This window comes from Sminthopsis crassicaudata, chromosome X (genome assembly GCF_048593235.1).
Source record: "Sminthopsis crassicaudata isolate SCR6 chromosome X, ASM4859323v1, whole genome shotgun sequence".
Lineage (NCBI taxonomy): Eukaryota > Metazoa > Chordata > Mammalia > Dasyuromorphia > Dasyuridae > Sminthopsis > Sminthopsis crassicaudata.
Window position 1 is genome coordinate 74,623,999 of NC_133623.1, and position 10,889 is coordinate 74,634,887.

Sequence of the window (10,889 nt, forward strand, 5' to 3'; positions counted from 1 at the left end):
TATTTTTTTAACTTTTTTATTATTGTTTGGGAAACTAAATTACTTTATTGTTTAAATCTAACTTTATGGGACTACAAGTTGTTTAAACCCAGAAAGTCAATTCGATCTCAGTAACTCTCTTCAAATGCTTGAGATGATTACAAGGAATTTTGAGTTCCCTCAGGTTCTGAATCCAGAAATATATAAATGTTTTAGGTTAACAAGCCAGGTCTTGTTTTGGGTTCACTTGTTTTGAGTAGATCCACTGGAGCTTGTGTCCAAGCATTGTCCAGTGACTCTCAGAAGGGTACTTTGGAGTATATTTCCCCTCCCATGGAGTCAAGCCTTCCTTTTTTAATGGTACCATGTCCCTCTTCTCCTAAACTGTCACCCACACATGAGTTTTATTCTAATATGTATATCATGTTCCCTTCCCTCTCCTTTCCTGCTTTTCTCTAGTCAACAAAACTTAAATATTGAACTGGCTCCCCTTGTAATGGCATATTATTCACAGCAATCAAACGCACTAAGGGGCTTGTTTTCTCTAACATTTCTGACTGGCCCATGGGACTTTTGTTAAATATAAATCTGGTACCCAGACAAGGACTTTCCCTTTTGACAATCACCTCTAGTATAGGGATCACTTGGGAGCTCTTTCTGCTCCAATGGAATGCAGTGCAGTTAGAATTAGGAACTAATGTGACAGTAACATGAATTAGACTTACACTTCTAGATGCTAACAATCAACATTTATTTATTATAGCATGCATTCACATATATATATATTTAATTTTTAGTTTCAAGTTCTTTCCCCCCTACCCATTGATATGGCAAGAAACACAATATCCATTATACATATAAAGTCATGCAAAACATTATTTCCACATTAACTCTGTTGCAGAAAAAATAAATAAATAAAAAGCAAGAAAAATAAAATGAAAAAATACATTTCAATCTTCTCTCAGAGTTCATCAATTCTCTCTCTGGAGGTGGACAGAACTTTTTCATTAGTCCTTTGGAATTGTTATGGATCATTGTATTGATCAGAGTAGCTAAATGTTTCACAGTTGATTATCATTACAATATTGCTGTTACCACAAACAATATTCTTACTTCATCAGTTCATGAGTCTTCCAAGGTCTTTCTGAAAGCATCCTACTTTTTTATAGCACAACAGTTTTGCATTACATAGTTATATACCACAACTTGTTTAGCCATTACCCAAATGATGAATATCTACTTAGTTTCCAATTCTTTTGCCACCAAAAAAGAGCTGCTATAAATATTTTTGTACAAACAGGTCCCTTTCTTTTTCTGTGATCTAGTAACAGTATTGTTGGGTCAAAAGGTATGTACAGTTAGACAACAATTTGGGCATAGTTCTGTCACATTAGTTGAAACTGGTTCACAGTTGTAATAAGTGTCCCTATTTTCCCACATCCCCTCCAGCAAGTGTCATCTATCTGATAGGTTTGACGTTTCTTTAATTTCCATTCTTAAAAATTATTAGTGATTTAGAGAATTCTTTCAAATGACTATTAACACTTTTGATTTCCTCTTCTGAAAATTGCCTGTTCATATCCTTTGACCACGTATCAACTGGGGAATGGGTTTTATTTTTACATTTGACTCAGGTTCTTATAAGTTTGAGAAATGAGATCCTTATCAAAGAAATTTTTTGTAAAAACATTTTCCCCAGTTTCCTGTTTTCCTTCTAATTTTAGCCACATTGGTTTTGCTTCTGCAAAAACTTTTTTAAATTAATGTAATCAAAGTTATCCATTTTACCTAATGTGATCGTCTCTAGCTCTTTTTTGATTATGAACTTTTCTTCCCTTAACCATAAAACTGTAGGTAATTTTTTCCATGCTTCCCTAACGTGCTTATGATATCACCATTTTTGTCTAAATCATTTTGAACTTGTCTTGGTATAAATTGTGAGATGTTAGTCTATGACTAGTTTCTATTACACTATTTCCAAGTATTTTATACTCCCAGAAGATTTATTAAATACTGAGTTATTATCCCAATTGCTTGGGTCTTTGGGTTTGTCAAACACCAGGTCACTGTGGTTTACATTAAATATTACAAAATAAAACATTAACCCCATTAGGAACAAATCACCAACCTTATTTCCTAGTGCTTACCAATAAATTTATCTTGTACTGATACTCAAAAACATAGTTCCTTCTCTTCTAGCAAGCTGGCAAATCAACATTAGTTAATTGGCACTGTCTTCAAGTGAATGTGGGTGTGGGTCCTGGGAAGGAGAACTGAATCTCAAGTATGGGGAACACGGATACCAGGCTCAGTCTCCATCCAAGAGCAGGCTGAGGGCTAGGCCCTCCAATAGATTTCTTTTAGTTTTAGCAAAAAGCATAAGCTAGTTATGTCCAAATTCTTATTAGAAGCTGGTAACCTGTTTACTAATTAATTTGACAGATAGCTGAATACAGAAGTTGAAGGTAAGCTTCTTTACCAAATTTTCCTGTTGGTGTTTTGTCCTATATGGAGGGAAGTCACACATATTTATCAATTATTAATGAACACAAACATGTTATTTACCAACCTCTACAATAATATGCTAATCTTAATATTTAAAGAGAAGTTACAAAAAACAAACATATAAACACTTCATCACAAAATAGAGACCTATTAAAAATGGAATCAGTTAAATATCAAGGCAACAAATGTATTCTCACTACATTCACCCTTTGGCTGCTGATTATCCCTGCAGTCATCTAGGATAGTCTATGCAAAGTAGTATAATCACTAATTGATTGTGATTCCCAACACTCAATATTTTCATTGCTTAGGGTGAGAACATATAGTACACATAAGCATCAATATTACACATAGCATTAATACATTTTAAAATATGTTTTAAATATTAGGACAATAGGTCTTTCCATTTGTCCCATGTTCTCTCATGGCAAGTCCTCTGCAGACCAAGCCAAGAACTAATATAAGAGAACACATCTTAATAATATCCCACTCAAACCAATGCCCTGCAATTTCAGTCTGGTAATCACTATCACGTCCATCATGTCTTTCTTTAAGCCAGGTGTGGCTTAAGTCTTTGATTGCCTGCACCACCTCTCGATGAGATTTAAATGATCACGGTGACATCTTGGTGAGGATTTCTTGTGCCTCAGGCAAATCTAAAGGTTGTAACCCCTCTTTTTTCAATGGGGTATCTAAGAAGGTGGCAGTCCCCAATGTCATGCTGGCAGTATTTTGTATCCTTATGTATTCTGCTTGTCACAACTGTGATTTACAGGAACAGTTGGATATTAAATAAGCAACCAAAGAGTGAAGCCATTCTTGGTTGCAAGGGGCTGCAAAAAGGTACTGAGGTGATACGTAGGAAAGAATGTGCAATGAAATAAGCAACGATGAGCAGCAATAGGGTCACGAAGGCACCAATGATGAAATCACAGCACTTGAACATCTGTTAAAAAGAAAAAGAAATCTGTATGGAATCATTGCATATAACTTGTCTTCAAACAATTAACCAGGTTCACCAGTGAATGGGCAGCTATCTTCTCATGAAGTTTTAGCCATTTGTACTAACTGAATGGTAGTAGTTCCAATAAGTTTATTAGGGATGATTTTAGCACATGCTAATACCGAAATTGGTGTTCCTATTGTGGAAATATACCTTGGATCTAGTCCTTGGTCTTTATCAGTGTGGCAAACATCAGGCCTTATCACTTGGTCTGGTTCTGCCAAGACAGTCAAAGTTCCAGCCATCACATTAGGGGTAAGTTAATTAAATGTTTGACTAAATATACTGTAGGCTAATTTTTAAGTTGATAATTTTTTAAGGATTGTAAATGATATTATAAATATCCAAATGGCCCTTGGGAGAAAAAAGGTTCCCCACCTGGTCTACAAGTTTCCCACAATAGTTTATTCTGAGGGCAGCAGTCATCTTTTTGGTCCTAAACTCTTCTGGCATGTAAACCTTTTCATTATCTCCCTTTGACTTGATCAACAAAAACCAAGTCATAACATCTCTTTCATAGCTAACTTCTAGTCTATAAAAGAAGCTTGAAGAAACTGGAACACAGGAAATAAGATATTATACTGACTCTTTCATTTGTTTTAATGCATACTACTGTTTTGATCCCCATTCAAAATGTCTGTTTTCCTTATAATTATATATTGGTGCTAACATCATACCTAAATGCTGAATTTTTTTTAAGAAATTTGAAAATCCAACATCTTTCTGTACTTCCATTTTCTCCTTTCAGGACTTTTCTGAGGAAATAGATATCTCCCCCCCGCCAAGATCAAATCATCCTTAAGAATGTAATAAAAAATTGATCTTCCTTTATCATTTTGGGGGCAACTGCCCATTCTCTAGTAGTCAATCTTTTTTGTGACCCCCCCCCAATTCAATACCTTGTGCTTATCATGTCCCCTGTGGCATTCATATAATACTGTCCCAAAGAGATGCCTTAGTCCATGTTATCTAGGTCTTCTCTGCATAAAATATGGAAGAATACTAGATTCTACATTTAAACAATTTTAAGTTTCTGGGCCATACCAAAGTAAGTATTGGGCCAGATAAGGTATACAAAGTCATATTGTATGACAACCCCTAGTTTATATATATATGTGTGTGTGTGTGTGTGTGTGTGTGTGTGTGTGTGTGTGTGTGTGTGTGTTGTGTATGTGTGTGTGTGGGGGGGTGTTGTGTATTATCTTTTAGGCAAAACAAACATCAACCCAACTAGGAACAAAATACCAACCTGATTTTTTAGGACTTACCAATAAGCATGACTCCACTCACTTCTGAATGATGTCTCCAAAAATGGTGGTTGGCTGGCAAGTCTACAAATCCTTGTCAGTAGATCAGCAATGTCTTCAAGCAAACACGATGTGAGAATGGAGTCACAAGTACAAGGAACACAGGAGCGAGGGTTAATCTTAACCCAAAAGCAGGTTGAAGACTGGAGCCAGGCAGTTTGGGGAATTAGCTAGTTACACCCAAGTTCTAATTGGTGACTAAACAAATTTACCAAATAATTTCATTGATCACTGATAATAAAAGTTAATGGTGATATTTTTACAAGTTTTCCACTGGTTGGTGGTCATATATGTTTATCAGTTGTCTATCAACACACACACATACACACACACACACACACACATTATTTACCAATTTACAATATACATAAATTTATCTTAACATTGAAAAACAAGCATCAAAATACTTTAACACAAACAGTGGCCTAATAAAAAGAGTCAGTTATATCACAGAAAACAATTTTACTCTCATTACTAGTGTTTCCTGTCCAAGTGTCTATTTTTTTTCTTTCAGTCCCCAGATGCTTCTATGATACAAGGCCAAGACCCCACCCCAATTGTCCAAAGAGCTCTTTTTCTTGGATTTCCAGGTCAGAATTCAGTCTTCTGTGTTTTCTAGTTCTTTGTAGGGGAGGTCTGATGGGGAAATTATACTGTACTCTTTCCTGTTACTTTGCTTTTCTGAAACACTTTTAAATATTAAATATACTTTTCAAAGTAGTGAGATTTTTAAACACCACACTGCAAACATTTTAAGAAAAACAAAATAAAATACCACACTGTGTAGATAGCACAATCACATGAAAATAAAAATTCAATCTTGTTTTGGATTGGCCGATTCTAAAGGCAGGGTTTGCTCATCACTTTCAAGTTCTGGCATTTCCAGTATTTGAACAAGTGGACTTTGAGGAAGAGTGGTCATGAATTGTGAACTGAGCAGGATGACTTGGTGGTTTTGGTAGAAATGTGATACCCAGAGTATCATGTCCATGGCAATTTTTCTACTTTTCCTGTCCATGTAGATATCAATTGTATCCAGGCATCTGAAGGGAGATTCTGTGACAGACCATAAAGTAAGAATGAATAAAAAGTTTGTAAAAGAGGTTCTGTTTGCTGATAAGGCTCCCATCTCACTATAAGCATTATCTCCAGGTTGGACTGTTATAGAGAGAGTCTCATTTTTGTGATTAAAGCGCATCTCTCCACAGAAGGACCACTGAGACAGTAAGTTGTCAAAGAACAACTTGCATTGTAAAGAAAGACTTTTTCTGCTTTTCTGGTATGTTTCATATCTCTGTTCTAGTATTTCATCCAGTGTTTCAATGAAGCTTTTCAAATTATTCATTTTACCATTGAGATCCAGGTATTTTTCTTTTGCAATCTGGTACTGCTTTGTGATGTCTTCTCGTTTTTTGTTGGTGTAGTTTTCTGATTGTATCCTCTGGGTTAATAAATCAATTTCTCTGTCAAGAACATCAGAAGTTCTTGTAACTTCTATGCGTTCAGGACAAATGTAGTTAGCCTGGGCAATCTCCCTCTCAAGTTCTTTCTCTTTCATTGCCAGCTCATTCTTCACTATTTGGAGAGAATCTATATGTTGCCTGAGCCTATTTTGATAATGCAACACAGACTGGTGCTGAGCAGTCACTTCTAAACCAGTTTGGTTTCGTTCTTCCATGAGGGATTCTACTAATTCTGAAACTTGATTACATTTCAGCCTAAATTCCTCATGTCTCTGTTCAGCATCGATTTTTGGTTGCATTAAATTCTCCATCGTTTCCCTTCGAGTTTGTATCTTTTTTTCAACTTCTTTCATCTCTTCTTTAATTTCTTCAGCTTCATCTTCCAGAACCGAGAGATCTACTGACTGGTTTTCTTCTTCATCCTCAAGATCTCTTATTTCCGAAGAGAGATTTATTACATTACCTTTTATTTCTCTTAAATGTCGATAATGACTGTCAATTATTTCTCGATTCTTCCTGATATCATCTTGAAGTGCACACACTTGTTCTTGAAATTCTGACAACTTTGCCATTTTATTTTCCACTTCTTTCTCCAAAATGCTTATTTCTCCTTCCATATCACCTAAGTAAATAGGTCTCAGTTCTTCAGGGGTGTAATAGCGTCCCTCAAAAACATGGTCACCACAAACAGTCAAAATTCTGTTACAGTTCTTGGGGCGTCCCTGGGCATACACAGTAGGAAAAGACTCACTGTTAATTAGCAGGACTGATTCTATGTTTCTCAAGTCAATCAAAGTATTGGCCACCACAGCTTCATCAATTTCTAAAGCTGAAAGAACAGATGGATACTCTGGGTGACAAGCTGCTCTTTCTGTTACATCATAAAACTCACACTGAAAGGATGACACAATTACCTGTGGTCGATCAGCACAGGTTGTGGGATAAAACCTTTTCAGCAACTCCTGAAGGACTTGCTCATCTTTGGAGTTGTCACAAAAGAAATCAAGAAGAAGGCCTTTTAGGCAGGTCTCAATAGCCAAAGCATATTCAGGGTACCGGAGACTAATGCAAGCTCCTAGTGGACCTAATGGTTTGCGAGTAAAATATCCTTGTTTGTAGGCCTCTTCTATTGCTCCCAGAAGGGCTGGAACCTGGGGTCCAAATCGTTTTAGTGGGTCAGATTTATAGTCTCTCAAATGCTTTAGATGTTCTTGATTCTCATTCAGTATTTCCTGCACAAATGTCTCTTCTTCTCTAATTCGAGAATGATCTTCATCATCTTTTTCTATGGACTGATGAAGATATTTTATTTCTTGAACAAGTGAATCCTCTTGATTCTTAAAGTTACTTATCTTCTCCTTTAATGTGGAGATTTTGTTCTGTTTTTCTAATTCTGCTAGTTGCAGATTCTTTCTTAAGTCTACAATTTTGTCATGAAGCTGCTCTGAAATTTTGTCTAATTTGGCCAGTTCAGTCTGGGAATAATTATAGAAGGCTGTTGCTTGACGGTATGCCCTGTCTGTTCTTTTAGCAATTTCTTTTGCCTCACTGTATTTGGGCTCCAAGATAGCAGCTTCTTCATTTAACTTTACCACATTCTCATGAATGGCTATATACCTCTGTAATGTTTCATTATATGTGACTCTGGAAACCTCCAGGTCATGATTTAATATGACAGTATGTTGGTCTTCAACATTTATATCATTTATCATATTACTAATTGTTCTTTCAGTTTCTTTCACCAGTGCCCAAGTCTTCTCTTGTTTTAAGTTCTCTAGTCTCTGATCCAAAGCACCCATAGTCTGAAAGTGCTCTTCTATCTCTACACCCTGCCGGCGGAGCTCCTCGAGCTGCTCTGCTCCTTGTTCTATTTCTTGCTGGCTTCTGACCTTTCTCGCCAAAATTTTAGCGTAGCCTTCTCTCATCTGTTCAAGCTCAGTTGCTTCCATAAACAATTTGTATCTGTCATTTTCATTCCTGATCCTCATTATCTGCCTGCCCACCTTGTGTGGCAAAATAGATACCGGATTGTCCACCTGTATCTTAAAATGTTCAAGAATGGCAATAAGATCCTCTCTCGTATTAGCCACCACGATTCCTGAATGATTTCTTAGCTCATAACTTGCACTCCCATCCACACTGATGTGCTGGTGCACAGTTATTGAGTCTCCATAAAGCTCAGCCTTAAAAGCATCTTCCCCTCTGTTCTTTATTGTGATTGAGATGTTAGCTGACTCCTCTCCATCTTTCACAAACTCTTTCAAAGACGATCCTAACGATTTTCCACCAAGACCAACTATGAGAGCTTTCAACAACGCATTTTTCCCATTGTGTCCCACCACAAAATTGACATTAGATCCGAATTTCACAGGCCCAAGCTTGGAATAGCCCATAAAGTTCTCCAGCTGGATACTTTCAATGATCCCAACTTCCTCTGACACTGACCGATAAGCAGAACTTCCATGAGACACACTCTGAGAGAAGCCTCTCTCCAGGCCCTCTTCTGAATCCCCCTTTGGCCCTGGCCTTGCTTTTTTCTGATACGCAGCCGGGAGGAAATCGTCCTCTTTTCTCTTAGACATTCTGTCCACTACAGAAGAGCCTTCTCTGCCGCAGAGGAGCGAGCCTTCCCCGCCTCACTTCTACAGTTCCTTCTCCTCCCCAAGGCTGCCCAAAGCGCCGACGCTCCCCCTCCCCCTCTATTCGGCCCTATTCAGTCCGCTCAGATCCTCCAAGCCACGGCCAACCCCCGCTTTCTTTTTCTTTTCCGGCAAAGCCAAGTTCCGACCTACCTCCGAGGCCGCGGCGGCTCAAAGAGGCGCAGATGCGATGAGTCCGAGAATGACACAGTCCGACACGGGCAGCGGCAACTGGGGGCCCGAACGCCAAGCCGTGGCGCAGGCGGCGGCAACTGGACCCCCGAACGCCAAGCCGCGGCGCAGGCGGCGGCAACAGGGGGCCCCGAACGCCAAATCCGGGCAGAGGAGGCTGGCACCGAGGGGGGCCACTAACGCTAAGGTCCGGCACAAGTGGCGGGCACCGAGGGAACCTGGGGGGGGGGGGGAGGGCGTAGCGCCAAGGTCCGGCAGAGGCAGCGGGCAAGGGGAGGCCTCGAACGCTAAGGTCCGGCAGAGACGGCTGAGACTGGAGTGGGGGATAGGGGCAAGGAACGCTAAGGTCCGGCGGAGGCAGCGGCAACAATAGTCAGCGTCCCGGAGGCTCCGTACACACACATACACATACACACTCACACGCGCGCCGCCACGCAGACGCTTTCCCTGTCACGACCAGGGGAATCTGAGCCCCTATCTCCCACACCCGCTTTCCCGGCTGGATGCTCCTCACCACTCAGCCCAAGCAGCTATCAGGAAGGGAGCCAGCCCTCGATCTCTGACTGCAGAACTACCACAAGCCTCTTCCTGTGCATGCAGAGGGATTGAGGACAAGTGGAGGGGTTGACGCACTGGATGGCACAGGCGCAGAAGTCTCTCTTTGCGGCAATCCCGCCCCTCAGTTTGCCGCATAGTATTCCTTCTGCGACTGCGTAAAACCCGAAAAGGGGTGTGTGGTAGGTAAGGAGTATTGGAGTTCGGCTGTCCGCGGCGCCCCGCCCCACCAGTAGACTTCGGTAGCGCTTCTTCTGCGTCTGCGCAAATTCCAGATTGGGGAGGGACGGATCTTTTGAATACGTCTGCGCAATAGCCTCACCGCAGTGACCGCACCCTTAATCTGCCGCAGTAGTCCTGGTATTGCGCCTGCGCCAACTCCGAGTAAAGGAGGAGGGATGACGCGATTGAGTACCCCTCCTTCCCCTCCTCCCCCGGCACTCTTCCCCGCAACTCCCTCCCTCAGACTGCCGCAGTAGTCCTCGTATAGCGCCTGCGCCAACTCCGAGCAAAGAGGAGGGATGACGTAATTGAGTACCCCTCCTTCCCCTCCTCCCCCGGCACTCTTCCCCGCAACTCCCTCCCTCAGACTGCCGCAGTAGTCCTCGTATTGCGCCTGCGCCAACTCCGAGCAAAGAGGAGGGATGATGTGATTGAGTACCCCTCCTTCCCCTCCTCCCCCGGCACTCTTCACCACAACTCCCTCCCTCAGACTGCCGCAGTAGTCCTCGTATAGCGCCTGCGCCAACTCCGAGCAAAGAGGAGGGATGACGTAATTGAGTACCCCTCCTTCCCCCCCTCCCCCGGCACTCTTCACCACAACTCCCTCCCTCAGACTGCCGCAGTAGTCCTCGTATTGCGCCTGCGCCAACTCCGAGCAAAGAGGAGGGATGACGTGATTGAGTACCCCTCCTTCCCCTCCTCCCCCCCCCTCCCCCGGCACTCTTCACCACAACTCCCTCCCTCAGACTGCTGCAGTAGTCCTCGTATTGCGCCTGCGCCAACTCCGAGCAAAGAGGAGGGATGACGCGATTGAGTACCCCTCCTTCCCCTCCTCCCCCGGCACTCTTCACCACAACTCCCTCCCTCAGACTGCCGCAGTAGTCCTCGTATTGCGCCTGCGCCAACTCCGAGCAACGAGGAGGGATGACGTAATTGAGTACCCCTCCTCCCCCGGCACTCTTCACCACAACTCCCTCCCTCAGACTGCCGCAGTAGTCCTCGTATTGCGCCTGCGCCAACTCTG

At 41.6% G+C, this 10,889-nt stretch overlaps 1 long non-coding RNA gene and 1 pseudogene across 1 annotated transcript; both read right to left on the minus strand.

Moving 5' to 3' along the window:
• Nucleotides 1–713: 713 nt before the first annotated feature.
• LOC141548902 (uncharacterized) lies at nucleotides 714–5,069 on the minus strand. The gene is made up of 2 exons (XR_012484149.1): nucleotides 4,756–5,069; nucleotides 714–3,430 (listed from the first exon to the last, which is right to left on the minus strand). It is a non-coding gene; the product is annotated as an uncharacterized LOC141548902 (long non-coding RNA).
• Nucleotides 5,070–5,463: 394 nt separating this feature from the next.
• LOC141548901 (structural maintenance of chromosomes protein 6 pseudogene) lies at nucleotides 5,464–9,756 on the minus strand (annotated as a pseudogene).
• Nucleotides 9,757–10,889: the final 1,133 nt, after the last annotated feature.